The following is an 18,352-nucleotide window of genomic DNA, read 5'->3' as shown; positions in this document are numbered from 1 at the left end:
ATTGAGGGTTAGCAGGAAAATAGCTTCTTGTTGTTGATGTTGATTGTTTTTTGCTTTTCTTTTGTGCTTTTAATAAGCAGAAGGTTCTGTATATCCAGACTGCTAAAAAGACCCTTTTGACCTCAGTATTATCTTTCAAAGCAGGGACATCAGCCCCTTTCAAAAATATCCTTGTTTACTTTTTTCAATAATTCACTCTACACTAGTAATGCTATGAAAAAAATGTTTTTGAAACAATAAACTAATAAGAATGAGTCAAATTGATAAAAGCCCATGAAATATAATTTCGGAAGGCAGAATAGAGGTTTAAAACTACATCCTCCAAGGCTATAAACAGTAAAGAGAAAATTCTCTTTGCACAAGAAAACAAATTTATTTACCTAATCAAAGGGTGTGTTAGGTTCAGGGTATAGATAATCTCTGCTCCCCATCAACTGAGGACAAAATATTATAAGAAATGTAGAAGCTCTCCGATGAATTCAATGCATTTTAACATCTTATTTGCACTAAAGAAGTTTTGAACACTCCCCAAATCCATAACATTTGGTGGAATTTGGTGTGTTAACAGCTGTGGTTGAGTTCTTGTTTTGCCTAGTAATGCCGTGCAATTCCATATGTTGTATATGTCAAAACTGAAGATAATTTTTCTTTTGATTGAATAAACAAACAAACCCGTCTTCTCAAAGGAGAGAGTTTTACAGAATTGGGCAGACTGGAGCATTATGTGTGTTGGAAAATATTAATAATCTGATAAAACACACCTGTGGATTAGTAGCACCATATGGCACGCATATGCATGAAGCACCACCTCCCAGGGCATGTTTTATTGGCTTACAAGAGCAAAGTAGATGCTGACTAACGCTGCGTATAGAAGCAGAGAGTGGATTTTGTCTCATGAAAGCAAAATCTCACAAATCATGGCAGCAAATGCAACTTCAAATGCGAATGCAGAAATTATAATGAATATCAGATTGTCCAATGGGCTCTGAGTCTATGGAAAAAAAAAAATCTAAACCCAGGTGTTTGCTCCACCAGTGGTTGAAAATATAGGTTTAGTTTTCTATGGGCTTTTTGCCAGCTGTGTTCTGCCTCAACTCAAAACTACAGATAATCATAACACCTATTCACTGAGTTGACAGAAAGTTAAAATGATATTTTTATTTAAGGATGTCCCTCACAGTATTTATAGGCTTAAATACTGAAAGCTCTAAATGTCCAACGATAAGGGGTCCATCAAATATGTGACGGTTTATCCATGCGGCATTACATTATAACCCCATCGGTGCTTTCACCTTAGAGATCACAGTACAATTTGCAACCACATATTCATAAACTTCTATGTTGAATAAAAATTCCAAGAAACACACCAAAATGTTAATTGAGTTTGTGTCTGAGTTGTAGAATTTTGAGGGTGTGTGGTTTGTCTCTTTGTCACATCTTTTATAGTGATCATATTTTTTAATATTTTTTAAAATCAGAAAAAAAATTAGCTTATAAAATGAATGAATGAAGTTTGCTTTCCAGAAACACAAGAGTGAAGTTTGCTCTTCTACTTCCTACTTGAGCTACATGATGCAACTCACTAACCTGCCTGTCCCTGTTTTTCCCTCTGTACAGCAGGAAGTTGCTTTGAAGGTAGAATAAAATTATACATAAAATCTCCTTATATGATGTCACAATGTAGATGTTCAATAAATATGTAATAAGTATTCCCCATGCAACTACAATACAGAACTTTTATTTAAAGATTTTATTTATTTATTTGACAGAGAGAGATCACAAGTAGGCAGAGAGGCAGGCAGAGAGACAGAAGCAGGTTTCCTGCTGAGCAGAGAGCCCGATGCAGGACTTGATCCCAGGACCCTGAGATCATGACCTGAGCCAAAGGTGGAGGCTTAACTCACTGAGCCATTCAGGTGCTCATTACTCAGGTGCTACATTACAGAACTTTAAGAGCCTGGGACGGTATTTCTCCAAGCATTCCTCTCCACAATGTTGTTGCTTATTTAAGAAAATGACCCAAAATTGAGGTAAGGCAAAAAGATAATGACACTGTTTTTCAGAGCCATACAGAAGTGTTGTTGAACAAGCCTATGTGAGGGTCCCTTTTTGCTCTAAGGAGAGGCAACTGTGTTTGATTTATAATTGTCTTGATTAGGGCCTGGACTTGGAAAAGTTAGAGCTTAACTTACACGAGATGGATAAGCTGCAAATTACTTTTGTTCAGTAAAGATGCAAATAATTTTTGTCCAGAAGGAAATACAACTCAAAGGGTTAATATTTTATTATACTTCAGGATATTAGTCAGCTTGGAATCTAATTTTGCAACCTTATTTTAGCATTCTTTTCTTCTACTGACCATATAAATATTTTTTTTCTCATTTTCTCCTTTGAACTAGGTTTACCATCCTGCTGGTTCCCTTACTAATGAGGTGAATAAATCTTTGACACACGCTTACTGTATATTTGTATGAGAGCCATGTTTTTAACTTATTGAAAATCATACTTTAGCTCTGATAGCGGACATTTTTTTCATTAAAGATTCAAAATATATTAACAGATGTTTAACTTTGTAAGCATAACATATAAGGTTTTATCAAGCAATGAATAGACCAGTTGTGGGGCACCTAAGTGGCTCAGTTGATTAAGTATGCGATCAAAAGAAACGAAATCTTGCCATTTGCGACAACATGGATGGAACTAGAGCATATCATGCTTAGCGAAATAAGTCAAGCGGAGAAAGACAACTATCATATGATCTCCCTGATATGAGGAAGTGGTGATGCAACATGGGGCTTAAGTGGGTAGGAGAAGTATGAGATTCTTGATTTAAATTTTCCTCTATTACACCCGACACTAGAAAACTGGAAGAATTTTAAATAATAACATGTTATTCCCAAATTATTTTTTTGTTGTTGTTGTTTTTGCTTTGGAAAATATATTTTATTTTTAAATGTTATTTATGTTGACATATAATGTGTTATTTTAAGATTAATAAATATGTATATTTTAATTTTTAATATAAAAAGAATCAATACACATTTCCCACATAGAAAAAGCTCTTTGGAATCCTCAGTAAAAGGAGGTCCTGAGAACAAAAGTCTGAGGATTACTGTTCTTATATATTGAAGCAATAAAGATCTCTCTATGCTCAATTAGGTTCTTCATCTAAAGAACAAAATAATCTTTTACCTGGCTTAGGATAGAAAAATGAGGAATTTAGGAACTTGGGGCATTACATAGTTTGGGATTTATTTCAGGTACAAAACTTTTGTGAACTTTTCACAACAGATTGAAAGGCAACCAATGAAACTATGGTCTGGTACGTAATTTGTATTTATTAAATATCTGGGAACAGTTCGTATCAAGGCTTCCAATTAATAGACACAATGCTTCTTTTAAAAAGCATTTACTTTATGAGTATCTACATAAAAGACTTTCCTTGGCAATAATGTTGATATTAGTTCTATTTCTGTGTGTTAATCTATGACCAAACATAATAGCGTACCTAAAGTTTGCACAGGTGTCTAGAATAAGAGGTAGAGGGGCTACGTTTGATTTCCAGTTGGTTTCAAAATGGAGGCAACATGTTTATCAACCTGGCAATTGAGGTTTTAGAAATCCTGTCATTAAATATCCTTTATTGACTTTACTTATTTTTTTCCACATGAAATTCCCATCACCATAATCAATCCCACTATTCCACTTAGAGGCCAGGCAAATTCTGGGGAGGTATGGGCAAAGTCTCTTCCTGAGATTCGCATTCCTGATGAGCTGTCTGTTGGCTTTTAAAACGGATTCTTATGTGTTCTTCAAACGTTAAGAATTAATCTCTGAGAATCTGAATCCAATATGTTAACTTCTGCTGGTTAACCGAGAAAAGTGAGGAAAGAGCACAAAAGGTACCCAATCTCACTTAAGAACAAAAATGATGACGATAATGATGAAATAATGCTAAAAGGAAGACAATGAGGAGGAAAAGGAAAGTATAGATTTCCTACCTTTCATTTTGCCAAGTAATGGCACTAAACAAAACTCCTACTATCTTCTATATCCACTATTTAATAAAAGAAAAAGCATTTTAACATCAAGAAAAATGTGAATGATACAATTTCAAGACAAAGGACAGTCTTTCCTAAGATAAACTAGCTAACAACTCTATATTGATTAGATAGGGGGTAGGTTGGTAGATAGAATGCATATTTATGGTTGTTTACTCCTTCTATATAAGTGTACACATACACAGCACAGTGCCTGGAACTAAGACAGTGTTTGGTAAGATAGTATCTATTACAAGTAGGTCGTGCACAGTTAGCTTTTTAGAGAGGGAAGGAATAGTAGGTGTAACACTAACAGGAAAACGTCAATGTAATTAAAAAATATTTCTGCCTCCCTGGGTTTCTGTCTCATTTTATATCATCCCACTTCAGAAAAAGTTTGAAATCACTGAAGATAAATCTCCATGTTTTCCATGAAATCTTCTACATGGGCCTCCAAAAGTACAGAATAAAGAAACTAAAATAATAGTAAATGCTATTTCCAGATGCCTGCCACTGTTTAAGAGACCTTGGACTTATGTCAAAGCAAGAGCTGTTAATTTTCTTTAGAAATACTCCCTTTCAAGAGTTTCCAAGTCAAGCAGAAAAACTTGCTCAGCAATTAAATTAGCAATATGTCCTCAGCTGAATCACAGTAGCAATCCTGTATATAAATAAGTTGATAATAGGCATTTAATCAGAAAATAAACTACGCTTACAAGTCCTTGGAGTTACATGAATTTAGCCACTTCAAGCCCAGGGAAGTCAAATAACTTAAAATGATGCATTTACTTCCTTCTCCCATATCCATCTCAGGCATCATATTAACTGTGCTTCTCTCTCCAACCAAGTGTGGCTAAAAGAGTCTCAGAATACCTTTTTTATTTGTCACTTGAGGCTGAAACTACCAACTGACCAGATTTGGCAAAAAGGATGAAATGCATTTTCTATTCCTATTCTAAACTTTCTATTTCAACATCTATAGATATTGTCAGTGAGGACGTTTACTCCAAAAACTTCACTGACTCATTCATTTAATACATATTTATTGAGTTCCTTACATGTGGTGAACGCTTGGCTTAGATGCCTGGAATATGGAGGCAGTTAGAATGAATTGACCTCAAAAAGCATACAGACTAGTGGGAGAGATAGAAAATAAATTACTAATTACCGTACAGGATGCTAAGTGCTGAGCGGAATATACTAAAGGTACTGTGAGGACACAGAGGAGAGGTACAGGCCCTCTTTGGAAAAAGAGTTTTGGAAGACTTTTTTTTTTTTTTTTAAATGGCCCTTGTTTGAGTTTTGAAGGGTGAGGAGGACTTCACTAAACTTAATGGAGTTTATGGAGGAAATGTTTCTTAACGAGAGAGAAGAGCATCTGTGAGTCTATGAAGTTATAAGCCAAAATAGAAAATTCTGGGATGCAAAAAATTGATAAGACTGGAGAAGGGGTGGTGTTCAGACAAAGTTATAGAGGAAGGAGTGGTTCGTTTCATAAAATTTTAAATGTTGAAATAGGGCCATACTAGGAAACTACAAGTTTCTGTGTAGTTTAATAAAATTTAAATGTGTCCAGGTTCTTATACCTACTTAGCAAATATTTCAACAGGTTTTAAACAATTGGTTTCATATAATTATATATATGCATACACACACACACACATATACACATACTATATATACATATATATACTAAATACAATTATGATAAAATAGCTCCATATATAGATAGATACCTTAATATTAATTTACAGTATTAAAGTGATACCCCAATTCAATCCACTGACCTAGCTGCATGTCCTGACCAGGCATACAGATTACTCAGGTTTACTTGTAATCTTTACTTTTGATGCAGGACAGTGGTGCGGGTGATAGGTAATTTCATATTGATAGTATACTTCCTAGGCGTTTCCAGTTCTTTTTTAGTGGTTTTGCATGAAACTCTTCAAAAATTCTACATCTGGATTTTTACTTATTGCCCAATTAATTTAGCTTTCCTGATGTAACACTTAAAAGTATATCAGAATCTAGTTAATCACCAAAGCTGAGGAAGAGAAGAAATACGCTTTGTGGTTATCAGTGTATTCTATCTCTCTTGGAGATAGGAACCAAATGATCCAGAAAGAGCTATGTCCCTCAATAAAATGCTTAACATTACTGAGCATCAACTCTTTTTTAAAATTTATTTTAAATCTTATTTATTTATTTGAGAGAGAGTGTGTGTGCACATGCAAGAGAGAGAGTGAGCATGAGAAGAGGGGGAGGGTTGGTGGGAGAAGCAGACTCCCCACTGAGCTGGAAGCATGATATGTGGCCAGATCCCAGGATCCTGGGATCATGACTGGAGCCTAAGGCAGATGCTTAACTGACTGAGCCACCCAGACACACATCAAGTCTTTGGTTAAGATGAAGTGAGTAAAATGTTTCTAGTAGAGCTACTTTGTAGTAGCTTTATAGTAGTCTATAGTACTTTATAGTGGTCTTTATAAAGACTAAAAAATTGTGATACTTGTGATGACATTTTATGAGATTTTCCTCTCACAGTTTCCAACTCTTTGTAAATTACACCTTCCTCCTTATAGGTTCACACATTAAAGATGTTGGATTTTCCCTTGACTTCTTTCTCTCTTCCTTTCATACCCCACATCTGGTCAGTGAGCAATTCTTCTTAACTCCATTTTCAAAATATGTCTATAACCTCTCTCTCTCTCACCTCTCCATTGCTATCACTCTCATCCAAGCCAGCATCATCTCTCACCTGAATAATTCAGTAGCCTCCTTCTCCACACAGCAGCCGGAGTGATCACATTAACATGTACATCAGATAACGTCTCTTCAAAATGCCAATCCTACTCAGCACCAAAGCCAAAGTCTTCACAATGACCCACTGGCCTCCTGCTCCCTCTTTGACCTTCTCTCCCTCGTTTTCTCCCTTTCTCCTTCCATTTCAATCATCCAGAACTTCTTGCTGTTTTGCAAACATGTCAAGAATGCTTTCACCTCAGGGCCTTCACCCTGGCTGTCTCGTTGGACAACAAAACTCTTCCTCCAGATAATAATACCTTCCCCAGTTACTTTCTTCATTTCTGGACTTAAATGCCACCTTATCATTGAGGCCCTCCTTGACTGCCTTATATAAAACATCATTCTCCCCACCCACTATTCTCTAGTCTCTTTACCCTGCTTCATTTCTCATCCAGGCCACCTCTCCCTATATGTGGTCACCTTCAAGGCAGTTCCACACGCCTCCCAAGCAGGTGGCAACATTGTACTCCCTGCCTACTTTGACATTATGCACAGACATGTGATCTGGCTTTGCCAATGAAATGTGGCATGTGTCTCTTCTTGGTAGGGACTTAAAGAGTCAAGGCACAGCTCCTCATGTTTCTTTTGAGGATCATGGTGAATGTCATGAAGGAACCTCTATCCTAAACCCTATGTAATGTGAATTGCAGACCCCTTGCCAATGTGCTTTAAATATTGGGTGAGTGAAAAATAAATTTTTATTGTGTTAAGCCATTGAGATTTTTTTTTTCCTGCAGCACAACTTAGATGATCCTTAATATATCATCTGAAACATATTTACTTTTTCATTTGGATATTAACTGACTCCCTCACCAAAATGCAAGGGCAGGATTTTCATCTGTTTTGTTCACAGATACATCCCTGGCACACAGAATAATGTGTGTACATAGTGCACATACAGTAACTACTGGTTGAATAAATGAGTATGTGGGTGAATGGTCTCTTAATATGAGGTGAACACTGTTCTAAGTGCTTTGCAGCTATTATGTGATTTCTACACTGTCACCTTATAAGACTGGTACCATTACTATTATATCCATTTTGCAGATCGGGAACTAAGAGAAGGGCATGGTACTTGGTATGAAGTAGAAAATTAGTACACATAATTTCTTTGTCTTTCCTAAGAAGAGAGAATAGGAGTAATCAGTTTCAATGCCCTCACTTAATAAATGCTCAATTTATGATGGCTAAAATATTTGGGTAAAGGTAGTATCAGAGAATCTACAGATGCTACTCTAAAAATGATCAATTTCTACCTTCACTGTTCTCTAATGGTGTATTATGAAGAGATTTTATCTAAGGGTAAGATCTATTCACATTCAAATAATATTCAACTTTAATATTCAGGGTCCTTTCTTCATGGATATGCACTCAGATTTTAGGCTAAGCTCATGATGAAGGCAAAGTGGACAACTTAAAAAAAAAAAAATTGAGGGGTAGGGAGGGCAGGTATTCCTGAATTTGAACTCCAGCTTGGAACCTTGAGAGATGTGTGGCCCTGGATAAGTTATTCAATAATATAAGTGTCCATTTCTTCATGATAAAATAAAGATATTTCATACCTATTAATAATGTCCCTCTGACAAATAAAATGAAGTTATGTATATAAAGTCCTAGATAGAAAGCTTACCCATAAAAGGTGGTGAAGAGACGAAGAATATGAGGCCCTTCTCCACCCTCTGTTCGACTCTATAGTGGTATTTCCTAAAATGCATCTTGGAAAGTGCTAGTTCTTTGGCATTTTAAGTGTTGTTACCAAAAAAAAGGTGTTCATTGTAATTATACGTTGGAGAAGTATAGCCTTGTTTCCCGCTACATGGGTTTTGGAGCTGCACTGCTAGACAGTCCATCCCATTTACGAAATGTGCATTGTAGGCCACTTTCTTAAGCTCTTGGTGACTCTGTTTTGTCAACTGTAAAATGTACTTAGTAATTGTATCTAACTCATAGGGTGATTTTAACTATTAAATGAGATTATCTACATATTGTGTAACTATATAATTTGTCACCCAACATTTTATTTTGAAAAGTTGAAAGAACTTTTACCTACCATCATATATATATCTACTATGTAAAAACTATAATTAATATTTTTTTCTAAATTTCTTAGTGACATATACATCCATCTATCTTTCTAGATTTCCTTGTTCTTTTTTCTTCTGGGACACTTTTATGAGTGAAAGAAGATAGCGTTAACATTAACATTTATGCTAGGACAGACAGGTTATATAGGGACTCTCCCAGGTACACCTGGATATATGGATGATCTCCCTATATATAATTTACCTACCATAGTAATTGGCCATTGTAAGCAGACAATAAATGATAGCATGATAGCTTCTAGTAAAGTTCTGAGAGTTCTTGGTTAAACAAAGACACAGAAACAACCATAAATAATCTCCTGATTGTTCAATTCAATGATTGTCTGAGATCGCCTTCCTGTGACTGCAACTTTTATTTTATGATACCGAAAGATTCAATAATGTTTAGTGGTCACTGTGGCATTTTTGCCCCACCCCTGAAACCTTGAGAAAATTAATAAAACCTAAAGACCATCTTGGCTAAGAGGCATAAAATGACATTTGTACAGCTTGCCACACTGTAAAATAAAGTACACTTCTGCTTACAGTTTCCCAACTGACCACTCAATAACTGTCCTACTCAAATTTAGCTTCCAGTATGCAGACGCTTGTTTGGTTTTTTGCAGCTGAGTGATTTATCAGAGAGCTTAAAGAATGGGCCCACTAGCTAGGTTTGTAGACATCAGCCAACTTGGCCAAGGAGAGGTATACTTACCAATCAATTTGATGTAGTAAAGAACAATAAAGGTAATAACAAAATATAATTACCATGTATTAAACACTTACACATGCTGAAAAAACGTGTTCCATACTCCACATAGAGAATCTCTGGACATGGCATCCAAAACCGAGTTTATGTCTCTTCTTTTGCAATCTGATTATATGACATTTAGTTGGTCATTTAACCAACTCATGTATAAAATCTGGACAAGGATATCTGACCATCCTGCTTCTCATGATTGTTGGGAAAACTGAATATGATGTTTTAAATAAATGTCCTCTGTCAATTCTACACATAATACATTATTTTATGTCGGTTATCAGTTCTTTTTCAGTATCCGATAAAAACCGAACATGGATTCTATTAGTTCAATAGCAGATGCTGATAAAAGAGTGTTAAAGTTGTAAGACCTTGGGAGTTTTACCTGGGTAGGGAAAAACATGCTTCTTTATCATAATAATGTAATAAATAAATAATGATATGATAAACACACTTTCCCACCATATGTAGAACTTATGACACATCAGCTTGAGGTTCTATGACCTTGCTTGAGATTCTTTGACTTTAAATAATTCTTCTGATCCCCAAATCCCTCATATTTGAAGTAAGGGTACTATCATCTGTAATATAGGGTTGTTATGAGAAATAGGATAGGATATATAAAAGCAAGTTACAAAACTGAAAAGGATTACTCAGATATGATATAATTACTCCTTCCATGTACCTGAATAGTCACAGTTTCTGTACTGTAGAGGATTTAGATTTTAGAACTTCTTAGAATTAGTACTTATGAAACTCCCAGAATAGATATATTTTATATTACATTCAAGAGGCATTTCACTTAATTTTTAATAGTTTACAAAAGCTTTCTAGATATCCAAAATGGGCTACAAAAAAAGTAGCATGTCATAAAATATTCTGCAAATGTGTATTAAATATCTCGAAGACCCTCCCAAAGTAATGTTTTTACCCTGAACTCATTTAACACTACTAAGTGATGCTGGTTGGAAATATCCCCCGTCCCACACAGGACATGTAAAATTCTGGCTGAGAGATTGTGTTTGCAGGATAAATAAAAATGAGAAATAATGATGCTGTCTCGTGTTCCCACCAGTATGATTTTTTTTAAGTTTATGAAATATGCTTTCAATAAAAACCAATCCAGCAATGCAAAATTAGCTTCTGGCCTATGACTCCGTAGCCCTTTGCTAATAAATATCTTTAGAATTGTCTTGTACTGACATGTAACAAGTAAAACACAGGAAGAGAAAGAGGGAGGTCTGGAGAGAGAGAAAAGAAATAGAGGAGATTAGAGCTGTAAGAGTTTTGGTGCATAAATTCAAAATATCCTCTGAATGCACTTCCTTATTTCTATTTAGTCTTTTATTTATTTATTTAAAATTTATAAAAATTATTTATTTGTTTATTTAATAACATATAAGGTATTATTTGTTTCAGGGATACAGGTCTGTGAATCATCAGTCTTTCACAATTCACAGCACTCACCATAGCACATACCCTCCCCAATATCTGTAACCCAGCCACCCTATCCCTACACCCTACCCCCAGCAACCCTCAGTTTGTTTTGTGAGATTAAGAGTCTCTTATAGTCCTTTATTTCTACCTCAGAAGGGGTCTGATATGGCAGAAAAAAATTCAAGCTTCAGCACTATAGGTTTGGAGTTGGGTTTGAATCGCACCTTCAACTCTTAATCTTGAGGCAATCTGTCAAACTCTCCATGCCGACTTTATCTATATAGTGTATATTGTGATTATTCTACCTTGTTGAAAAAAGATCAAAAGAAGTCTTGAGAGCACCAAGCCAATCAATTACCCTCTACTTCCTCTCTCTTATTTCAATCAGTCATTAGCTCATTCTTTCATTCACTTTATATAATGTAAAGAAAGTATAATATTTGGAGACACAAATACTAGTTTTGTTATTTACTACTTGTACAAACTGCCTCTGAGTTTCAAATTTGTCATCTATAATGCTGGGAAGTGCCTCTCAGGCTACCCTAAAGGTACAGGAGTGAATGAAAGAGAAGGATGGACACATGGCAAAATTCAGGACACATCTACCTTCTATCATAACAGCTCTATGTTTATCCCTGTTATAAATTGATATTTCTTATAAGATATTCTTATCAAGGAATAATAACACTGATGTGAAATAAAGAAGAATCTTTAGACCAGCCAAATAGCTAATGATAGCTTTCCATTTCTATTCAAATTTCCAGTGGTTTGAAGTATTACTCGCAGGCTTATTAAGTGCTCAATCTCAGGGAACCACAGAAGATATGGGGATAAAACATGGATCCAACTGTAAAAGAATTCACATTCTCATGGAGAAGATGACACATCTGCCCATGGACTATTGAAAAATCATGAGAGAGTACAACACCACTGCAAATGGTGTCCTGGTTAAGATGTGGGAACTCAAGACGGTAGAGCACCTCAAGGCTTGGCATAGTGGGATTTTCAGCTAGATGATGAAGGAAGAGGAGAAGGTATTGTTAAGGGGAAATGAGAAGGCTGATATGCACTGGCAAAAATAGCATAGCAAAATGTTGGGTGAGAAAAGAACATGAGACATGAAGGAATCTCTAAGAGAGGAGCCATTTCCTACTAGGTGGTGATGAAAAGAGAGGTTTTATGAGGCCTTAAATAACAAGCTGAAATACTTGGGCTTTAGTTCATGATAACTATTTTCAGTGGGAGTTTTTTAAGTAGAACATAATAAAAACCATGCTTTAGGAAACTAAATCTAATGATATAGAGCAAGTTGGGGTAGAAAGAAACAGAATTCTAGCCAAGGAACACTTCAGTCATCCTCATCTTACTTGGTAGCGTTTGATCTCTCCCTTGACACACTTTCTTTACTTGACTCACAGAACACTATGGTCTTCTGGTTTCCCTCCTACATCACAAGTTGATCTAGTTTCCTTGTTCCTTCCATCTCTCCAGAGTCTTTACCTTAGAACCCCTTGGGGACCCACCCTCACACCTCTTCATTTTTCTGTCTACACCAACCCCTTTGGTGATTTCATCCAGTCTCAGGCTTTTAATAACATCTATATGCTGAAGGTATTAAACAATACTTGATGCCAAACTTCTATCTGTCACCCGCACCTCCATATTATTATATGGGGCTCTATATTATTATAAACAACTGCCTACTTAACATTTCTAATAAGCATCTCAAACTTAAGCACCTCGAATATATTCCTCTTACAAAATGGCAACTCCGTTTTTCTATCTCCTTAGGCCAAAACCTTGCAGTTATTCTGTATACTTAATTTTTCATACTCTGTGTCCAATCAGAAAAAATCTCTTTGTTCTACCTTCAAAATATATGTAGCACCCTGACATTTCTTTCAACCCCCACCTGGCCTACTCTGGTCCAAGCCATCATCAATACTCAGATGGGTTACTGCAATAGGCTCCTAACTGATCTCCTTACCTTTTTATCTGCCCTTTTAGCATCTTATCTCAAGATAGCAGCCAGAGGAATTCTGTTCAAGTATAAGTTATATCAAGTCTTTTCTCTTCTCAAAATGTTTCAATGGCTGTGTATCCTACTTGTCATAAATGCCAACGTCTTTATAGTGGTTCTTTAGGCCCCTGCTAGCATGGTCTCTGTCCTAACATCTCCTACTTCTTCTCTGATTTACTCATTCTCACCTCAGAGATTTTTCTATGATCTGCTTACTCTCCCTGGAATGTTCTTCCATAAGATATCCACATAACTTGTCCCTCATCCTTTTTAAGTTTTTGTGCGAAGATTATCTTCCTTTATTATCTACTAAATATTGTAGTGATCACCCCAAGCATCCCTTATCTACTTTCTCAGCTTTATTTTTCTCCATGGCTCTTCATTTGTCAATATATTTGTTTTCTTAAATGATTTATTTTCTGACTTGATGCTAGAAAGTAAGCTTCCTGAAGGCAGGATTAAGTTAGTTTTGTTTTGTTAATCTGGCATCTAGAACCATGCTCCTAGTAAGAATCAACAAACATTGTTCAGTGAATGAACAGTTTTAAACTTACAGGCATTTGACTATGATGGCAACAGTGGTTCGAAAAAAAGGAAATAAAAAAAGAAAGAAAGAAAGAAAGAGAAATGAAGAAACAATCAGAAGTTCTAAGTGGCCTGCAGAAAATACATGAAAAGGGGAAAGATGAAGATTGCCACACGAGCAACACACTGTCACTCATATTTCCTATTGTAGGTACATAAATCTGCCATTCACATAGGTTTCTGCTTTCCTGGAAATAAAAACAACATAAATGAAGAGAAGAAAGCCTCCTATTTTAAAGAAAAGATCTCTTCTCAGAGGCAGATCCTCTCAGTGAGTTAAGGAAGACAAAAAGTAACTTGGCACTTCTCACTTTCAAAAGGATATATAGATATATTTTGTGAGACAAAGTGGTTGCCCCCATTGTTTGGTAAGAAAATATGTCTAAATATTAAATAATTTCCTAAAAGGTAGAATAACCATTCCTTGAGCACAAAGAGCCTGATAATTTTTTGTTTTGTTTTTGGCACGTACAACAGTGCCTGGCAGTTAGTGGACACTTAAAACATACCTCGAGAACTGAGTAGAAATGAAAAGCATAGAGAAAGTTAAGAATTTGGTGTCATCACAATATGAAAATGCTATAATTTTCACTACTTTTGTGGTTTAGCACAAGTTGTTTTTTTTTTTTTCATGTGATATCGTAGGCTAGCTACTTTGCTGTTAACAAAAGGATTTTGGTAACAACTAATATTTATGTCCACTACAGTACATCAGATAGAAATAAATTATAACATGTGCCATAAACATAAAGAGAGCATAATAAATATTTTTAAATTATTTAAAATCATGTGGTCTCTTGCCCTCAAGAAACCTCCAATCCTGTTGAGAAGACAAGAGTTGCATACTAAGAAGAAACTATTTAAAAATCTGATACATTACCCAAACAAAATATCAAAAAGATATGAAAGACTGTAAGTTGTGAAAACATCATGTTAGGAAAAAATAACCTAGGCAAAAAGTCTTTAGGAGACAAAATAAACTAGTCCCTTTGGAAAAATAAAAGGGAGGGAGACATGATGACAAAGTGGCAGGTAAGGGTAGGGGGGCAGCAGATGGGAGGATCATCAAGAAAGGGACTTCCAGAACATGTCACAAACAACATAATAAAAAAATATAACACTTCCCCAATTCCAAAGGAAGACACAATTCCCCAAATAACATAATGACCAGCACTTACTTGGGAAACAGGCTCTGGGTCCTCAAGTCTTGCCAGTCCCCTAGGAAAGTAGATGATAGTCAACTCATTTTTAACTTCTCCATGTTACAGGGAGAAGTCAGAGCCACAGAGAGATAAAGAGAGGTAGTAGCTCTCTGAAAGTCTTCCTCCAAACTAAAGGAAATAGAATCACTGAAAAGAGAGGAAGGAAGAGCTGAACTATTTCTAAATCTTGACTTTGCTCAGCGAAGCACCTTGCTTTAATAAAAATGAAATCTTCACAAGTTATACATATTTAATTTACTGATTCAAAGATGAGTCAGAAAAGGAAAACAATAGTTGTGAACCTTTCAGTGGAGAAAGAGATGTTTTCTAAAGTGTTCCCAAAGCCTTTCCGAGGTCAGACTCATCCTGAGGTTGCAATAACACAAAGGATTTGTATTCATAGATGTGGCTTGATGAGACCAGAGTAATCATAATTCTTGTGTAGTAGATGTCATTAATCAATAGGAGGGGATATAAAAAGTTGCACTCCTCCCTCCCTGTGCCAGGAAGGAGGATGGCAGTCCATTTCCGGATGTATGCCACAGCCGGCTGAGTGACTCATCCTGTGGCAAAATACCACAGGGACGTGAGGGGAAAAGGAAGAAATGAGGACTGTGACAGGCCAAGAAAGCAGTGGCCACCACAATCAATCTGAATTAAACCTTCTGTAATAGCTATAATTGTAAGGGTTTTGCTGAATCTGAGGCCTTTCAAGTTAGAAGGGGCTTCCATCCAAACCCTTTCTTTCATAGATGAGCAAACTGAGTCCCAGGAGAGGATATGACTGGTCTAAAGGTCGAATGCAAGTGAAGGGTTCAGCTTGGCACAGAGCCAAGATCTCTAGATCTTGGTCTTCTAAACTGCACTGCCTTTTATAACAATTTCCCTAACAGTGAAAACATCCCAACCCGCTGCCCTCCTGAAACCATTTGTATGTTGGCTGTTAGAACTTAAACTATGACCCCTATAGAAATCATGGTGTGTGTGGTCATTGTCTGGGGATTTAATGGGACTAGAGCTGAGGGTGGAGGGTTATGATGACAATTTCCTGATTAGCCTCAAAATGTTACTTAACTCTCAATCTACAGGAAGGACAGTTCTACAAATAAAATTTCCTTACAGTTGAGCCTCTTTCATAACATTTCTCTGGAAAAACGCAAAAGGCAGACATATACACCATATCCTGAGAACAATGCCAACCACTCTTCCCAGAGCATCTTGGGAGACTGAGGCCAAGTCTCTAGAGAGGGACAAAGCATAGCAAAGGCAGCTGTGTGTCCCAGTAGCATTTCACCAGGAAAGACAAGCCTGCTACTTCCTAGTTGTCCTGGTAAGAGGCTGAAAGACAGGGGGTCACCTGGGTGGCTTAGTCAGTTGAGTCAGTTGAAAGGCTCTTGGTTTCTGCTCAGGTCATGATCTCAGGATCTGCTTAGCAGGGAGTCTGCTTGGAGGAGTCTCTCTCTTCCTTTCCCTTTGCACGCCCCCCCATGTGCTCTCTCTCTCTCTAAAATGGATAAATAAAAACAAACAAACAAATAAACAAAAACACCAAGGTAAAAAGGAAGTCTACTAAAAGGTAGAGGCTGGCTGTGCCAAATCTTCATTCAGATTTAGACTCCATCAATAAGCCTGGTTTTCCAAACCCAGGTGGTTTGCACTAAGATGGATTCTTTCATATAGTCCAACTTGTAAACAAAGGCTGACAGTTGTTAAATGGCCACAGAGGGTTGGGTTTGATAGCACGATGATAAAAATGACAAATAGCTAAAGATCGTTTACCTATCATGAGCTAGTCATATTATGCTAACTATTTTATATATATTATAAATAAGCTTTACAAAACCTTTTAGGTTGATGACATTATCCCTATTTTATAGAAGATGAAAATGAGGCTGAGAGCTGTAAAACAACATATTTCTTCAACTTGGCTAATAAATAAGAGATCAAGGATTCTATCCCAGGACCGTCTGACTCCAAAGTACAATCTTCTAAACATGTTGTAAAAAATAAATGAATACATATATGCATACACACATAAATACATACATACATAAGTACATAAATTTAAAAAAAATAAACATGCTGCAAAGTAAAACCATCCAGACCACATTGGATTTTGCCTCTAGCTATAATTAACACTGAATACCAGCCGAATGCTATGGCTTCCATTTTTCAGTGAGCTGGGTTGGAGTAAGTCTAGAATGTAATAAATATTCATTCATCAAATACATTCACCAAATGACTTCCTGTAAGGAACATTGTGCAAAGTGCTAGAATAACAAGATAGATAAAGCCCTGGCCCTCATAACATTTCAGAACCATATACCTGCTCGTCTTCCTCATCAGTACATTCAAAAAGAAACCCTAGATCATGTATTTTTTTCACAGCAATCACATGCCCTGAATTTTTCAGAGCAGTTTGTATTACAAAAACCTACTATTTTGTCAGAGCATTCAATCAATGTCTTAGCTTAGATCTTTACCACCATTTCACCTACTAGTTTCTGAAATAATCTTTTGACCAGTGACTTCTCTTGCCCTTCTATTTTATCATATTTACTTCCGCCAAGTTTATTCCCCTAGACTCATAGCTCCTCCTTATCCTGTATTTACAGATGAATAATCTGAGGCTTAGAGAGTTTAAGAAAATTGGCAAGAGTATCACAACCAAGAAGTCATGAAACATGATTCAGAGCCAGGTTCACCTGAATTTCAGTCCATGTTCTTCCTTGCCATCCGCTTCCCCATTTTGGAAGCAGAACCTGAACAGTCATAAAGCTATCAAGTCATATCACATGGAGGAGCCGTGTGCATGAAGTAATCCATTTTTAGTTGAATAGAGGAAATGCATTTATAACTTTTAAACAGGTTTACCATTTAGGGAAGGTGAGGCAAGAACCAAACTGCAGAGTGGGAAGACAGAGCCTTCTTGAAACAAAAAAGAAGAAACACTGGATCAAATATTCTCAGAGAAGAGGGGATACAAGACGGCAGTTAACTGAAGTTAACTGGCAGTTACTCTGAAGAAACAGTGACCATGTCTCTGTTAACAGTATGGGAGAGGTGTATGTCAGAACCTTCCTACCTGGTAGACTGTACAGAGAGCTTCTTTACCTGAGACCCATTATAGCTTCTGAAGTCAAAGCACTGAATCTCAGAAACAGGCACTTGACTGCTAAGCACGCACTGCTCTGTGGCTTACAATGTTTTTATTTTTAATTTAACTTCAGTATTATTATTTGTGTTATGTCTTCCTGAGACTGAAGACTCTCTTTCACTCTTTCAGATCTCCATGTTGGGTAGCTTGCACATAGTGAATGGAAATCCTTATAAATATTTGTTCACTGATTTATTCACTAATCTCTTCACCAATAGGTCAACAAATGGAGCCAGATTATGCTTTGAATAGAAATACAGAGGTG

Source organism: Neovison vison, chromosome 7 (assembly GCF_020171115.1).
Source record: "Neovison vison isolate M4711 chromosome 7, ASM_NN_V1, whole genome shotgun sequence".
NCBI classification, from domain to species: domain Eukaryota; kingdom Metazoa; phylum Chordata; class Mammalia; order Carnivora; family Mustelidae; genus Neogale; species Neogale vison.
Note: the sequence above shows the minus strand (reverse complement) of the source record.